Source organism: Rattus rattus, chromosome 14 (genome assembly GCF_011064425.1).
Source record: "Rattus rattus isolate New Zealand chromosome 14, Rrattus_CSIRO_v1, whole genome shotgun sequence".
Classification (NCBI taxonomy): domain Eukaryota; kingdom Metazoa; phylum Chordata; class Mammalia; order Rodentia; family Muridae; genus Rattus; species Rattus rattus.
In genome coordinates, this window is record NC_046167.1 from 23642402 (window position 1) to 23659402 (window position 17001).

The window sequence follows — 17001 nt, forward strand, 5'->3', positions numbered from 1 at the left end:
CTTCAGCCCACAAGTTCAATCCTTTTTTTGTATTTCACTGAAATGATGTCTGGTAATTAATGAAGACTTGTATGAAGGAAATAAATCAACCACACCACAAATTAGGCGTGATGTATCCACCAGAGATTAGCAGAGGGTCACCAAGTCACTCAAATCTGCCATTAGAGACATTCTTCAGGAACCCATTTGGATCTTGGCCTCATGAAGTTGCACCCATTGAATATCTAGAGCAAAGCACCACAGCAACGAAGACCAATCAGTCTTTTTTTTTTTTTTTGTGGTGACTGATAATATGAGATATTCTATTTTTTTTATTATTATTAACTTGAGTATTTCTTATATACATTTGAGTGTTATTCCCTTTCCGGTTTCGGGCAAACATCCCCTCCCCCCTCCCTTCCTTATGGGTGTTCCCCTCCCAACCCTCCCCCCCATTGTTGCCCTCTCCCCAACAGTCTAGTTCACTAGGGGTTCAGTCTTAGCAGGACCCAGGGCTTCCCCTTCCACTGGTGCTCTTACTAGGATATTCATTGCAACCTACGAGGTCAGAGTCCAGGGTCAGTCCATGTATAGTCTTTGGATAGTGGCTTAGTCCCTGGAAGCTCTGGTTGGTTGGCATTGCTGTACATATGGGGTCTCGAGTTCCTTCAAGCTCTTCCAGTTCTTTCTCTGATTCCTTCAACAGGGGTCCTGTTCTCAGTTCAGTGGTTTCCTGCTGGCATACGCCTCTGTATTTGCTGTATTCTGGCTGTGTCTCTCAGGAGCGATCTGCATTCACATTTTGATCATCCGTCTGACCAATCAGTCTTAAATATTGTAGGTTGGCTGTATTTGTTAACTACGGTAAAATTTTCCACAGGCAGGGTTCAACATGCTCTAATATAGAGCTTTTTAAGATAGAAAATGAGTGTGTTCCCAAATCTAAAGTATGCTTTGTAAAAGAGAAAGAATCATTACCTTTCTTTTAATTTTAAAAGGGAAAAAGCTCTTGGATTTGAAAAAAAGAAAGAAATGTCTGAGTATAGTCTCAATAGGAATAGGTGTGCCATTATGAAATGGTTCTGAGCCCTGGAGGGACAGGGTGATGGAGTTGCTAAGTGATCTAGGGGGATCAGGGGCATCAACAACAAAGCCCATAGCAGAAAGTCCTGACCCCTTTTGGGACACAGTGCTTATGCAACTGTTCTACATGCTGAATAGGATGGCAATCACATTATAAAATTCACATTTAAAGCAGAGAACATCTTGGGCTCATGCAGTCTATGAGGTCTAGTACTTTGATACTAATGTTCTTAGGTAACTCTGGGGCCAGACTGGACGGAACAAACCCAATAGAACAAAGACATCAATGGCTGTGCCTGAGACCTTAGAGGTTAGACCTAGGGAGCTGCTGGACCAGATGCTGCAGGCACGGGCCACACAGAGCAGTCTTTCATTACTAACTGACCACCTGCCATTGTCCTTTTCCCAAGAGACAACAATAGGTCCACCACAGTCCCCACTGCTTCTTCATCAACCAATTGAACACAAAGAATCCAAAAGCATGCACACTCCAACCCATATAAAACACGTTTTAAAGGCTATTGCCCCAAGATGCGCTAGTTTACTTCAAATGGGGATGTATTGCAAAGAAGAGACTTAACTTATGGGGAAAATTTAACTTGCGAAGGGTCTTTGGACTTTGATATCCATCTATGTACAACCGCCATAGTCTGAGGATTTTAGAAGAGTCAGATTAAGAAAACATTTCCAAATAATTCACAGCTGTCTGGAATCACCACTGTCCCTCCATTCCTAACTGCCTGTTTCTTAACCTTCATTTAAAATTTACTTCACTCTGTACTAAGGGCCATTAGTTCTGTATTTGAGGGAGCCATATTGAGTTTCTTTTGATGGTGTAAGGACACAAAAGTTGTATTAACTTTTGTGTCATGAATTTACTTTCTCTCTCCCACACTTTAGTGCCTACTGCTACTTATAAAGAGAGAGCCCACTAATAGCAATGCAACTCTGTTCTGACGACTGTTAATATTTAAGGGCTTCCTTCCAAGAAGTTCTACACTTAAGCAAGCAGATCATGGAGTTTTATACTTGAAGAGTGAACATGAATCCTGAGAATATAGGTTAGGTAAGAAATTCTATATTGTTGAATACATTTTTTTAAAAAAGGCATACTCTACTCTGGTAGAGCCATAATATACAAAGCCCTGAAAAGATCTATAAATAAGAGGTGACCTTTTCTAAGAGATTATGCATGTTTAGAATATTTTAATTTATTCTTTGAAAATTTCATACATATATACAGTGTACATTGATCATATCTAGTCACATTCTTCATCTTCAATTCTTTTCAGATCTTACCATCACATCTCCTTTTCAACTTTATGTCCATCATCATCATCATCATCATCATCATCATCATCATCATCATCATCATCACCGTCATCATCGTCATCATCACCATCACCATTTGAACCAATTGAGTTCAATTAATGCTTATGGTTGTAGGGTCATTAACTAGGCATAGGCAACCTACCAGTGGCCGTATGTATATATAGAAAATGCTAAATGGACTTAGTAGATTGTATATTTGTGTGTGTGTGTGTGTGTGTGTGTGTGTGTGTGTGTGTACAAACAATTATATGTAACAATAATAACCAAAGAAGAAGGGGTTGCTAGCTTTGGAGGCAGTAAGAGACATGAAAGAAATTGAGGGAAGGAAGGAGCAAGAGTGATGTAAGTTAAGAACTAATGTATTAAGTTCTCAAGAAAATGAATAAAGTTCAGAGTTTTTAAAAATGAAAACACTCATTTTATTCATTTAATTTTAAATCAATAAACAACTATAAACACATGAATATACAGACCGATCCAAGGCCTATCTTATATGTCCTTCTATTCTTACATCAAATCAAATAGATCAAGATAAAAATTAGGCCCTTTCCCTGCAAAGCCATTTTTGTTTGTGTAGGGGAAGAAGTGACGTTAATCTCTCATTACTCATCTAGTATTTTCAACATCAAAAGCTTCAGATTGTTCTTTCCTCCAAAAAATATATGTTCATTTTTTTCCAGTCCAATGTCACAGATTTCAAAATAAATTCTGCACAGGCTCCTGCCTGTTGATATAGGGTACCAGCTCTACAAACGCTGTAATGGGAAAGTAATGAAGCATGAACCAGTGCTGGGAACAGCACTTACCGCCATGCTAGTGACAATGGCTCTGGCAGTGGGTGAAGCACGGGGGCCAACGACCATGGCCCCAGGTGTCCCCAGTAAAGCAGCAGAGAGTGTGAGGGAGGACTGAAAACCGGGAACTCTCTTCTGCAGAGAGAGAGACCTAGAGTGAAGTTTGGCAACATCTGAGATGCGAACCTTAACGTTTACTCCAAGACTACAGCATCCTTAGTAGAACAGCTTCTGGAACATTCTACCTAAGATATCCTCTAAGGGGTAGTCTCCTCATCTCTGATCACAAGGGACTGTGATCAGCATTTCCAGACTGTTATAAGTCTGTGAAGAACGGCCTTTCCTGACTGACTGGGCAAGGCCTAGCACACCCTTAATTCTTACATTCGAGAGGCAGGTGCATACTTGTAAATTTAAGGACTTTTTTTCCATAGCAGTAGTGTAAAATTCCATTTAACCATATCTCCCTATACCTACATTCCAGGCCATATGTATACCTTCAGAACAGCTGCTATGCCAATAGAACTCAGAGAGATTGGAATGATTCAGGTGGGAGCTTCCTCAAGACTCATCCTCTTGTTCATTCCCCCCCCCCATTTGCTTTCTTTTGTTGTCTGAAGATAAGGTCATTCTTCAGGCTAAGGATAATTCCAATGAACATCAATTTACTAATGCTGCTCGCTTTTCCTAGGTGCACTTTAAGGCTCTATTAAACCTAATCACTTTTAAAGAGATATGCAAACCAACACATTAATGGAAAAGCTATGGCAACCAGTTACCAAACCTTACATCATGGAGCATAAACTGGCTTCAGCATTGGCTTACAGTAGGAAGGCAACAGTTTCTTATATTTGTTTTTATATTCTAGGTCATTAGAAAAGCATGATCATTGGATGGATTTATAGGCTTTCATATTCAGGGATGGAGGCCAGAGAGAGTAAATGTTTCCATCTCACAGCATGTGAAACATTCGAAGCTTTGTTCCAAGGCTGGACGTGTATGGAGCTAAGCTGGTAGCGTGTTTCTCTAGCATGCATAAAGGCCTGCATTCAAACTCTAGTACCACAGAAGTTTGGCCTGATGGTGTCTGCCAAATCTCAACCCTTGGGAGGTAGGTACAGGAGGACCATAAGTTCAAGGTCATCATCCATCCATTACATAATGAGTTTGAGGTTAGCCTGAACTACATGACATCCTACATATAAAAGATGTTTTTAAAAAAGCAGCACAAAATAACAATCAAGATCTTGCTGATACACATCCTTCCAGTTGCGGCTTTATTCATTTTACAACCGTAGATGCATTGATATGTGTCTAGGCTCTCCAGCTAATTAGCTACTTCACACGGCGCTCATTTTCCCTGGGACCATTCAATTTTATCATCTGTGAAATGGAATTAATATTTCAAAGGATAACCATGACTTTTAAATTCTATTCTATGTACACGGTGCACCAAAAGACAACAGAGCAATGTGAATACCAGGCACTGTTTTGTAAGCCTCAATAGCTCTTAGTATAATACGCACCAGCCACCTACTGAATGTGAACATTCACCATGGTTTTTACTTCCATACTCCAAATGCCACGGGCAATGCCTTTGTTTCAGCTGAAGGCACTAGGTGTTCCTTGTTGTTTGCATGTTTTCTTTGTTGCAACACGCTAACTCCCCATATATGTCCTTTGCTCTTGCAGGGGTAAAAATGAAAAGACCGAAGGCAAAAAAGGAAATAAGGCTTTCTTAGAGTCCCTGTTTGCAACATCTTAATAGATTTCTCCTTAACCTATATTTTCTAATGCTCTCAACAAATAAAAATGGCCCTCAAAATGTCGCAGAATTTTTTAAAGCATTTTACAATTATGGCCATAAAAGAACAATTATGTTTGCCATTTTTACAAAGCGTCTTACAACCACAGAAAAATTCATTTTTTTTTGCCTCTCTTTCAACTTAAAAGTCTCAACATGTGGCTTAGTTTCCTCCTGAAATTTAATATCTTGTGGTTTTGTTTAATTTTACATATGTTATGTTATTGGCCTCTGATTATCCTACTTGCTGAGGATATAATTAGGTCTAGTATTATATTTTGAGATTTTGACCGTCTTTGGACTTTGGTATTATCTGCAAATGTAATGAGCATCCTTGTTACTCTCTTGTCTCCTTGCTGTTAAAGTGGTACAGGACTGGAAGGGAAGAGCAGAACAAGTGCAAATGCAGGCAATGCCTTTAATTTATCTTTAATGTTAAGCACACACGGCAGTTCTCTCAACTGAGCTTTATTCAGGACCCTCCGTGCTGCCCACACTTGGATCTGTGCCCCGCAGGGTTTCAAAAGACCATATCATGGGCACGTCAATATATACTTTCACCCAAGAAGCTTCTAGCACATCAAGGAATAGCATGACACAGAACAGCAACCTATTGTAATGTAGGAGGGAGAAGAAGAATTATAAAGCTGATGATAGGATCATCGCTCATTTTTCTGGAAGACAAGGTGTTCACAAAGCATCCACCAGGTTTGTGAGGGTGAAAGAGGAACAGAAGAAGAGAAAGGCGAGGCAGGAGGCTGATCATGCTACATCGGAGAGGAAGCAAGCTTTACTCTGACTCAAGAAAGAAACTGGATGGTTTTTAGCATAGGGACAATGGGCAATGCAGGGCAACTCAGGAGAAAAGAATCTTAAGAACATCGTGGTCTACTTTAGAGAGTGTTTCCATATCAGAACTCACAGGAAAGATCTCCAAACCAGAGATCTGAACTGAAGCCATTAAGTTTTGTATTCCTTGAGGCTGTGATCAGAGCTAGCAGGGAAGACTAAAAGAGAAGCCAGATCTGAGGAGGCGCATTCTAGAACTCTGCAGGGAAAAATGGTTAGTTGCACCTGTGTGGGGAAATTTCCCTGAGCCAGAGACCGGGTTTCAGGAAGGGGTGGCAAGAGCTAGACAGAGAGCAAGGGCTTCTTGGCACATGGTGTGTCTGCCCCAGATTCTCTATGGTGTGCCTCATTATCAGGGACAGATCCTGACACACAGGTTTCCTATGGCACCTTAAAAAGAAGCCTAGAGGGGTTGGGGATTTAGCTCAGTGGTAGAGCGCTTGCCTAGCAAGCGCAAGGCCCTAGGTTCGGTCCCCAGCTCCAAAAAAAAAAAAAAAAAAAAAAAAAAAAAAAGAAGCCTAGAAACAATGGAGGCAGAAACAATGATATACATATATTTATATATTTATATATATGTATATATTCCAATGATATACATGCATGCATATATATACGTATACACATATATCAATCATATACATACCTAATATATCAATGATACACATACATAAATATCAATAAAAAAATATATCAATGAACTCTATATACGTGTGTGTGTGTGTGTGTGTGTGTGTGTATGTGTGTGTGTGTATGAAAACAAATACTTCCTTACTGGTACTGGATTTACTGACTCAAGCTATCTAGCATTAGGTCAGGAAAAACAAACCCTTATGCATGCAAATGAGAAGGAAGATCCATAATAAGAAGAAAATAAATCCCTTTCAGTGGATCCAGCCATGATACAGATAAAATGTCGCCTGCAGATTTTGCTCTTCCTTCTCATCTCTAATGATAGAGCAGCTACTCCCCTGTACTGAACTGGAAAAGGTAAAGAAAAGCACAAATGTGATAAAAAATAATCTTATAACACATAAAAACAATCAAATAAAAACTTGCAGAGTTGAAATATGCATGTCGAAGCAAATAGTTTATACCCTTTGAGATTAGTAGTATATTTGAAATGAAATGCAGATGGAAACATATACAAAAATAGAGTTACCAACGATAAGATAAAATAAAATAAATGAAAGTAGAGACTCTAAACACTGGGGTAAGGGAAAAACATCGGCAAGCAGAAAGGTACAAAAGACAGCTAAACTTGGCCAGAAACTCCAAAGGAAGAGAGAGAAGTGAGGGAGGGAAGAGAGAAACCAATATAGCTATCCAAGAGTGGTGAAAACCAGCATGTGCAGACTCAAGAAGCTTGATGTACGCCAACTACAAGACACACTTAGAAATGACACCAAGGGATACCACAGCCAAGTTGCTTAAAGCCAGTGACAAAGATAAAAATCAAAGACAGCTAGGGGTGTGAAACCACAAGTTATAGACAGAGACATAAAGGTCAGGGGAACAGGTATCATTGGCCAGAGACACTGCAAGCCACATGTCAACAGATTACTGTCATCAGTCAATGCGATAGTTCTCAGTTAAACTAGAATTCAGAGCCGGACAAAGCATCTTGCATCTGTGAAGATGAACTAAGGGGAGGTCACAGGGGAGAAGGGATCGTGTGGGAAAATTATTCAAGGCAGAAAAAGGCACAGCAAACCCAGAAACCAGATACAGAAGGAGTTGCATGCTGGGAGGGAAGGGACGTCAGGAGAGCAGTAGACCAGCAAGGTCTTGGCTACTGTGGTACTCAAAAAGGAACTAATTTTACAGCTCAGGAGATGTCTTAGTCAGTAAAGTGCTGGCCACAAGAGTATTAGGACCCAAGTTGGATCCTTTAGAACCCACACAAACAAGTCACGTGAGATGGTGTTTATAAACCCTGTGCTGGAGAGCTGGACATAGGAGATTCCCTGGGAGCTTGCCAGCCAGCTAGCTTAGCCCCAGGTTCAGTGAGGAATCCTGTCTCAAAAAACAAAGGGAAAGGGACAGAGAAAGATACCTGATGTTCGCCTCTGATCTCCACCTGCGCCTGCATGGAGGCGCGCGCACAAACACACACACACAAACACACACACACACACACACACACACACACACAAATTTTCAGGCCAAGTAGGCTTTCTGGTGACAGTTCTAAAGTGTATGACATGATACAAAACATTTAGAAGCTTTGTTTTGGATAAATAATGGAGACCCCAGTAATTATACCAATTTTAGTCAAAGGGATCATCTTAAAAATCTTAAAATATAAATATACATATATGCATTTAATAATAATTAATGAGTAAAGAGGCCATAAAGAAAGCAAGATGGGAAGAATGGGAGGGCTAAGAAGGAGGGAAGGGTAAGAGGAAATGATGTAATTATAATTTCGAAAATAAAAAATAATAAAAATTTGACATATAAATATATTATCAGGTATTAAAGGATACAACTTAGAGGTCAACTATAAATGATTACCTGGTCCCTGTCTGGATGATTTAAAAAATAATATGCTCACATCCCTATAAATACAGTGCTCAAAATTTTATTTCTGCACAAAGTCTAAACTTGTTTGTTTCCTTCTTGGGATGTGTACAAATGTCCCAAACACAACATGATCACCTTTTTTTCTAATTTCAAAAATCTCTTAATTTTATATTTGTTTCAAAAAAATATAAACTAACCACAGTATTTGTTGCCAACTAGTTGTATACACTGATAAAGAATAAATCAAGACTTATAAACGACATGGCTGGCCTTCTCCATCTTGTCTGATGAGAAGGCTGGGCCAGCTACAGCTTTTTCCTTCAGTCTCTTGTGTTTTGTGGTCTGTGGCTGGGATTTATCTGGCATACTCAAAACCTGTCACTTCTTTTGCTCCAGCTCTTTTTGTAAAAGCAGCTCCACCATCCATATTCATCTTCCCTCCCACGTGATAAGTGACTATAAAATGAAATCCTACGTAAAATTAAACAGATGATATATTAAAGAGCTTGCTACAAAACAACATACTTCATATGTAGTTAAAATTCAGCCCAAGGTGTCTCTCCATATGTTTTAAGACATGTATTTCCTCTCTGCTAGAGTATGTGTGTATGCTGAATAAGCCCTTTTGACAAAGTGTGGTGTTCTGGATAAATCTGTCCATGTTCTGATGAGCCCTTCATCCCCCTCCCCCTCCCTTAGCTTCATGATTTAGGTATGGTGCCACTTAATAAATCTGAGAGCTTCCATTAGGCAGTGACGAAGACCCTTCGAGTTGAAAGTTTGGTACTTGACTATGGGACATTATGTGTTGTTGTTTCCCTTACTTCTTGGACAAGTTGCTTCAAGCTCTGCCCTTGCCAGTGAATAGGCAGGTACACAGGGGCTAGGAGATACAATACCATCTCTGTTTTATTTTGAGAAATTCAAGCTCTAGCACATGAATACGTATGATATAAAGTTTTATACTTTACAGAACTCTCTCTTCCTCCCTCCCTCGCCCCCCCTCTAGGGGAGGCATGCTCCTATGTGTGAGAGCAGGAACTTGTATGCCATAGTGCATGAAGGTGCCCTGGGATATTGGCATTTGCCTTCTATCTTATTTAAAAGAGTATCTCCAGGAAGCCCTTAGTCTCACAGACACTTGAAGTGCCAGGGTCAGGGATACCCAAGGAAGTCCCTACCTGCTTAGAGGAAAAGGAGATGGGATTGGGGAAGGATTGTGGGAGGGGATAACAGGGAGGCGGGCAGTGAGTGGGGTGTAAAGTGAATAAATAAAAATAAATAAATAAAAATAAGTAAATAAAACATCCAGTTCATTTCTTTTTTTTTTTCCGGAGCTGGGGACCGAACCCAGGGTCCTGCGCTTGCTAGGCAAGCGCTCTACCACTGAGCTAAAGCCCCAACCCCCATCCAGTCCATTTCTGTGTATACCAGGCTAGCTGGTCTACTAGCTTCTGGGGCTTCTCTGGTCTCTGCCTTCTGTCTGGATGTAGAAGTACTAGGGTCACAGACCAACATTATTACATTGGCCTTACATATGTCCTGGGGACCAGAACTCAGGTCCTCATACATTCACGACTCACTTTTCCTACTGAGCCACCTCCCCAGCCAAGCTGGACACTTTATTTATTTTTGTCAGTCACCGTAATAACTTACCAAAACACACATGGGATTCTAGCAACCAAGTTTTTCCTATAAGATGATCACATGGAACCAGTAAAAAAATTTTAAGGGAAAAAATTCTTTTAATAGGCTTGTCAATTTAAAGCAGAATTGCTTTTAATAGATGAGCTAATTTTAAAAACACGAATGTTGAGACATTTAACAATTTCAGTTAACTAAAAAATTATGAAGCATGAAGACAACTCCTAAAATGTTAGATTAAAAATGGAATAATTTACATATATGTTATTTCCATCTTCACATTCCCATAAGCTTCTGCCAACGATTTCCATGTAAATACACTGTTGTCTCCTACAATGCCACCACAATCATACGATGCTACTTTTTGCTTGGGCTGGGAGAGGGCTCCTAACTCACCCATCACTGACTCCCTCAAACTCTGCATTTGTTAAGATGTGCAGCGTGTAGGTACAGGGCAAGATCCTGCCAGGAACACGGAGAGGAGCAAAGTGTGTCTTCTCCCTACCCCTTAGCACACAACTGTTAAATGTACTGAATATAGAGGCTGGGGGATGGCTCACTGGGTAAGAGTGCTTGTTGCATAAACTGAGGTCCTAAGTTTGAATCCCTACTGCCCATGCAAAATGCCACACCAGGAACCTCATGCATCTGTGACCCTAGTGCTGGGAAGGCTGGAGGCCCGTGGATTTGGGGGGCATGTTGGTTGGCACCCTAGCTCTGGATTCAGTCAGAGTTCTTGTTTGAAGGACACAGGGACAAGAGCCATAGACTAGGGCATTCAACATCCTTCTCTGGACTCACATACCCACATACAAATACACATACCCCTCCGCCCCCCAACACACATTCCACATACTGAATAGAAAAGGCTATTTGAATGTGCTCTACTGGGTCAAGGCAAATCTTTTCTATCTTCCTACCCTCAATAGCAGTCTGAAGCTAAATGCGAGTATTTGGCTCCATGAAAAGACAAAGTACATTTTACAGACACACTAAGATTATGATAACAAACTCAAATTTTCTATATAGTTATCGTGTACCGTTTGAATAGAATATATAAGAAATTTGTGGGTAACAGTGAATTTTCATATTTCTAATTTAGTTAGAGCTTAAAGCTGGATTGGTGACAGGCAAGAGAAAGGGTTCGCAATTAACGAATTTTTCTTGAGTGTAGCATGGTCAGTCCCAGACCTTCAGGCTGTGTGAATGGCAGCCACCCACAGGTGGTATTTCTAGAATGAAGCACTCAGATCTAATGCCCCTTAGCTGGGCAGTAGGGGTATTACTTCATTTGACTTTGGGATGCAATGTTTGCAGTTGAAGGACTGCCTTTAACTGGGAGTCCCCTGACAGGAGAGGGCTGAACGGACACATCTTTATACCTCTGAGGCGAAGCCCTTATGTCTCTGCTACTTTATGGAGACACACAGGCTTTTTGTCTAGTCCATGGGGCGGGTTGACAGAAAATCAGTGCTCAACATTCACTCACCCAATGCTTACTGAGCACAAATGCAGGAGTTAAATGGTTGGCTTAAACTGGATTTCTGTTCCACAAAGTCACTGGCAGGTACATGAAAATACATTCACACCTACATCAATCCTTCTTAATATGGTCTGATGCCCCCCTTACAGTTATTCTAAAACACACTCTACACACCACAGGGCCATGCACTACACATTCATTAGTATGAGGGAGGGGACGAGGGCAGCAAACAGTTTAGTCTTTCGGCATGTCATTTCTTGAATGAATAACTAAGTGAGATTTCAGATAAGCATTAACTTGACGCTGCTTCACGGATGAAGGGCATAAAATACAAATGAGAAACCAGTCGAAAAATCCTTAGCACCGCCATCTTCATATTCTGAAAGTCATTCACACAAAATATTTACGGTATCACCTGTCATGGAAGAGAAAGAAAAAGATACTTTCCTTGTCAAATAATAAATAGGAGGCCACGGCAAGATGCGCGGTCTATTTTGGATTTCAATAAACAGACCGTGTATCATGACAGAACATCCCGTGATAATTATGAGTCATTGGTCTGAGGCAGAAAAGCCCAAGCGATAACCTATAGCTCTGAGTTCCCGCATAGATAAAATGCAAACAGCCTAAAAAAATATTTCTGGGCAAGGCCATTATGCAAAAATATACAGAATTATTATGCAAAAATATACAAGAAGCCTGGAATGAGTAAGATGAGAAAAGGCAGCCTCAGATAGGGAAAATGGTTAATCTGAGCTGCAAATCCTGCATGTCAGAATTCAGTTGTAGCTTAAGAATGCACGTAGAATGCATCTCTCTTGCCTCCATCAGCTTCTGCAGCTGGAGCATCCAGTTAATCCTCTGGACATCTTCATTGTTTATTACTATTTTGGTAGCTATGAATTCTTCTTCCTTAGTAGACAATGGCTATTACTGCACACAAATGTTCCAGTCTGTATAAACATCTGTGGGCTCTGTATTTTCTGCTGTCAACACGACTCAGCTTTCTCTGGGAACAACTGGCCAGTAAAAGCCTCCATAAACTCACATGTAATTATATTAAACGGAGTTATTAATTAAGAGGTAACATTCGGCTGGAGCCCAAACTGTTATGTAATGGGCACTTTCCTTTCTGGTCTCTGTGCTGTGTTTTCAGTTCATGTTCTCAGACCCCAGCACCTATTCTCTGCTGGGACACAAGGGCAGGCTCTCTCCTCCCACTGCAGCGTGTGTAGAGCAAGCAGGATTTGGTCCACGAAGCAACCGAACTGTGGAAAATCAGTCACTGCAGATTTAAATGGAAGTAAGGAACCCGCCTCACTTGACAGAGCATCAAGAAGTCAGTAGACCATAATGAGATACATCACTGTGAGAAAGGACAAGAGATCAGCCGGCTTGAACTGTTCCAAGTTCTAAGGTGGTTTTCTGACATTAATTTCAGCCACAACTGCCTTATCCATCCAACTGTTTGTTTTGAGTAAGTTACTCCAAACAAGTGCTATTTTGGTTTCAGACACTATTAATCTCACAGTTACCACAACTATAAAACACACCCCAGAGTAAGAACAACCATGTCAAGAGCACTACACCCTTACCTGGATTCCTGCAGTGCTATGGTGGTCAACTGTTCCATGTAGCTTGGAACAAACACATTCTCAAGAGTTTCCTAGTTGGCTCTGCACATAGTGTGCCGGCCCTTGGCTGTTGCAATATAGATCTTATCTTCAAGTAAATGTGTGTGTGTGTGTGTGTGTGTGTGCGTGCGTGTGTGTGTCTGTCTGTCTGTCTGTCTTTATGTGCATGTGGAGGTCAGAGGTCAAACTCAAGTGTCATTCCATAGGAGCCATTCTTTTTGTTTTGTTATGTTTTTTTGAGGTAAGATCTCTTAGGTACTGAAGCTTGCCAATTTGGTTAACTGACTGACCAGGGAGCTCAAGAGATCTGTTTATGTCTATGTCTTCAGTGTTTGGCTCTTTTATGTGGGTCCTGAGGATTAAAGTCAGATATGCTTATTTGAGTGGCATGTACCTTGTGGAGCCATCTCCCTACCATCCATCTATCTGCCTGCCTATCTATCTATCTATCTATCTATCTATCTATCTATCTATCTATCTATCTATCTATCTATCTATCTATCTCTCTCTATCTATCTATCTATCTATCTATCTATCTATCTATCACTATCTATCTATCTATCTATCTATCTATCTATCTATCTATCTATCTATCACTTCCGCCACCACCACCACCACCATCATAATCTATAGTGTGTATTGGTACCACATGTGAGAGCCATGGTAGAAGTTGGAGGACAACTTATGACAGTGGGTTTTCTTCTACTTCATGGGTTTCTAGGAAATGTACTCGGCTCACCAGTTTTGGTGACGAGTGCCTTACAGCAGATGAGATATCTCAGTGTCCCTCATTGTTTTCAATTTGCACTTTTCTTCACTAGGTTCTGGATTTTCTCCTGCCCCTGTGGTCAACTTGAAGTTGCCAGTCTCTGATGCCCTTTCCCTATTTTGAGCTGGAGAACTAGATAACAAACATGTTAGAAGTGAATATACATTAAGAACAAAGATGCTATAAAATTTTTTAGTCTAAAAATCAGGAGTTTAGTTGCTTGGGGTTAGTCCTCTCAAGGTACTTCACATTCATAAGTAAGTCACTTCCTGATAAGTGAAGTTTTACTGTGTTGCTGAAGTAAAACACATATGTTACCCTACTTATCTGGGAGCCGCCTGACATGCTTGAAGGTAAAGAAAATATTTAAAACCACATTTATAGCATCCATGGTAGGCCAGAAGCAGACTTCATTTTTAATATAGACTGGAGAGATATAAGGAATGATTCATTGGGTAAAGCGCTTGTCATGTAAACACAAGGGTGGGACTATAGATGCCCAGCACCTGTGTAGATGCCAGGTGGGTGTGGAGTCCTGGACTGTAATTTCAGCACTCAGGAGGCAAAGACAGCAGTCTCTGGAGCAAGGTGACTTACAAGGCCAGTTAGAATCAGTGAGATCAGTGAGCTCCAAGACCAGTGAGAGACCCTGCATTAATAGGCAAGGTGGAGAGGGATTAAAGAAGATATTGCTATAAACATCTGGTTTCAGTAGATGCATGAACACACACCCACAGATACACACACAGACACACACACACACAGACACACACACAGACACACACACACAGACACACACAGACACACACAGACACAGACACAGACACACACAGACACACACACACACAGCACCATTTATAAACTTTAACCTGGGCCAAAATATCGGTAGGGTATGGATTGGATTCTACGTTAAGAGAACAAAGGAAGGATAAATCTTGTTCAAATTAAAAAGAATTCTCCCTCAATAAAACAGGAAAGCTCCTGTGAGCTTTGCTGGAACAGAAAAGTCCCTTAATCCAATGCCTAATCCCTTTAAGACAGGACAGCACAGCCCTGGCTCTGTAGGCTTGAAATTCATTAATGATCTTAGCATGGGAATTAGACTGGGCGTTCCTTTCCACCATCAGATAAATTGTGAAAGAGCATCTTTCCTCCCACTTCTCTATCACTCACATGTTGGAAAGGACCATTGCTTAGGTAAGCGGATCAGGGAGATATACAGAGGGGAATAGCAGGGTACACATGATCTTATTGGGGGAATAGAATAGAAGGAGCACTTTAATTAGAGAGAGTGAGGGCGATAAATACACGAGGAGCATAAAATAGCAGCAAGGATGTCTGAAAAGTCGCGAGGAATCAACTATTAATTACCCACCGTAAAACCTCCACAATACATATAATTTGGTATATATATACATATATCGTTTAAATGAAATGTTCCCATCTCAGCTGACCATATTCCTTCCAAGAGCCAAAGACTCCCTAACAAAATGTTCAACAAGTCTGAGTTATTAGTTAGTTGTCCAAGAGACTACAGGGCGTTGCTATTGTACTTGGTTGCTTCTGAGAGACAGAAGTTAAGTCCCTATTGCTGAAGACACCATGCACTTCAGACATAGGAACTCCGGGCTGGAATTGACTTGAATGCCTTCCCCAGGACGGCTTTTATGGTACTGAAAAGGAGGGAAGCAAACCAGCGGTGTTACCTGGCTATGCTGGCTATGAACCACAACCATCATGGCCTAATAACCTTAAGTACAGTAGTGGTAAACATACCTTATGCTGATCAACACCTCTCTAATTGGACTTGAGGCCCACTTGACAAGAGGGAAACCAGTATTGCCTAGCATTAAAAACCTAGCCAATTACCCAGAGCTAGTGAAGTCGTAGTATAAGAGAACCCCCTACCACCACTTTACTAAACTTGCATGACCCCCTAACTACATTCTAAATATTTGTCCTTATACCAACAGATTAGTGCAGTTTTAACTCCTCATCAAGGAAACTTTCTTTGTAACAGATGGAGACCATTACAGAAAACCGCTGCTGATCAAAATGAAGAGTTGGAGAGCCAAGTCTCAAATGATACGTCCACGAAACAAGCCCCATACCTACGTCTTAGGGAATATTTCAGACAAGGGGGTGGAAAGATGGTAGGACCCAGATAGAGGATCAGGGAGTTTGCTGTGAGGTTGAGTCTCCTAGTGATGTCAGAAACTGTACCCATAAAGTCTCACCAACATGGCTGCCTAAATATGAGCCGTACAAGGACAACAATAATAGATAATACCAAAGTAGATGGGGGGAAACACAGAAGACCCCAACCTTATATCAAGAAGTAGAGACAACAAAGGAACGTTCAAAGTAAGAGAAATTGTCTTACCCAAGGAAGAATACACCAACTGGTTATCCAAAATTAAATGGTCGGCCCTGAAAACACACAGAAAAGTAACATTATATTGCCTGAAGGGGTTATTTTTAGGACTAGATATGTAAATACATACATGCATGTAAAATAACTAACGGAAAACGGACATGAATTTGAAAGAGAGCAAGGAAGAACGTTTGGGGGAGTGCATTGGAGGGAAGAAAAGGAAGGGGGCAGGGGAATGATGTAATTACATAATAATCTAAAAATTAAAGTAAATAAAAACATAATTGAAAGAGATGTGGTAATATTTGAATGTTCACAGAAACCACCACCATCACTACCTCCTCAACAAAATAGCTGGTAAAAATTCATAAATCCTAACAGAAACTTTATCAGGCACGTTCCAGTCAAGATGCAGATGGTAGAGTCTGAGCTATTTGTTCAGGAGGAAACTCTCTGTCCCCGGAGATGTTTCTTCTTGCTAAGCCACCGCCATCCCAAGAAGGTGATTTGGTGCTCTTGGTCAAGTAGTCTGTACATTTCTAAGGCTGGGGCTAAGCCTGTATTTGTCTCTGTTCTTGAAGTTCCTCTAGGGTACTTTCCTTGTACCCCTGGTTTGTATGACCCCAGGGCTAAGCACAGCATTTGATAGAAGTAAATATTGAAAGATCAAATGCACTTTCTGGAGTTTCACCACCATGTAACCAAATGGAACTGGGCCACACATGATGATGCT

General features: G+C 40.8%; 1 protein-coding gene across 4 annotated transcripts in view; it reads right to left on the minus strand.

Moving 5' to 3' along the window:
• Chrm3 (cholinergic receptor muscarinic 3) overlaps positions 1-17001 on the minus strand; it is a 447786-nt gene that overhangs the window by 128922 nt on the left and 301863 nt on the right. Inside the window, exon 4 of one of the 4 annotated variants that reach the window (XR_004385797.1) lies at positions 14708-16324. The exons of the other annotated variants lie outside the window; for them this stretch is intronic. The gene's annotated coding sequence lies outside the window, so the exon portion shown is untranslated. Of the gene's footprint in view, positions 1-14707; positions 16325-17001 lie in introns of those variants that run through there. 4 annotated transcript variants of the gene reach the window in all.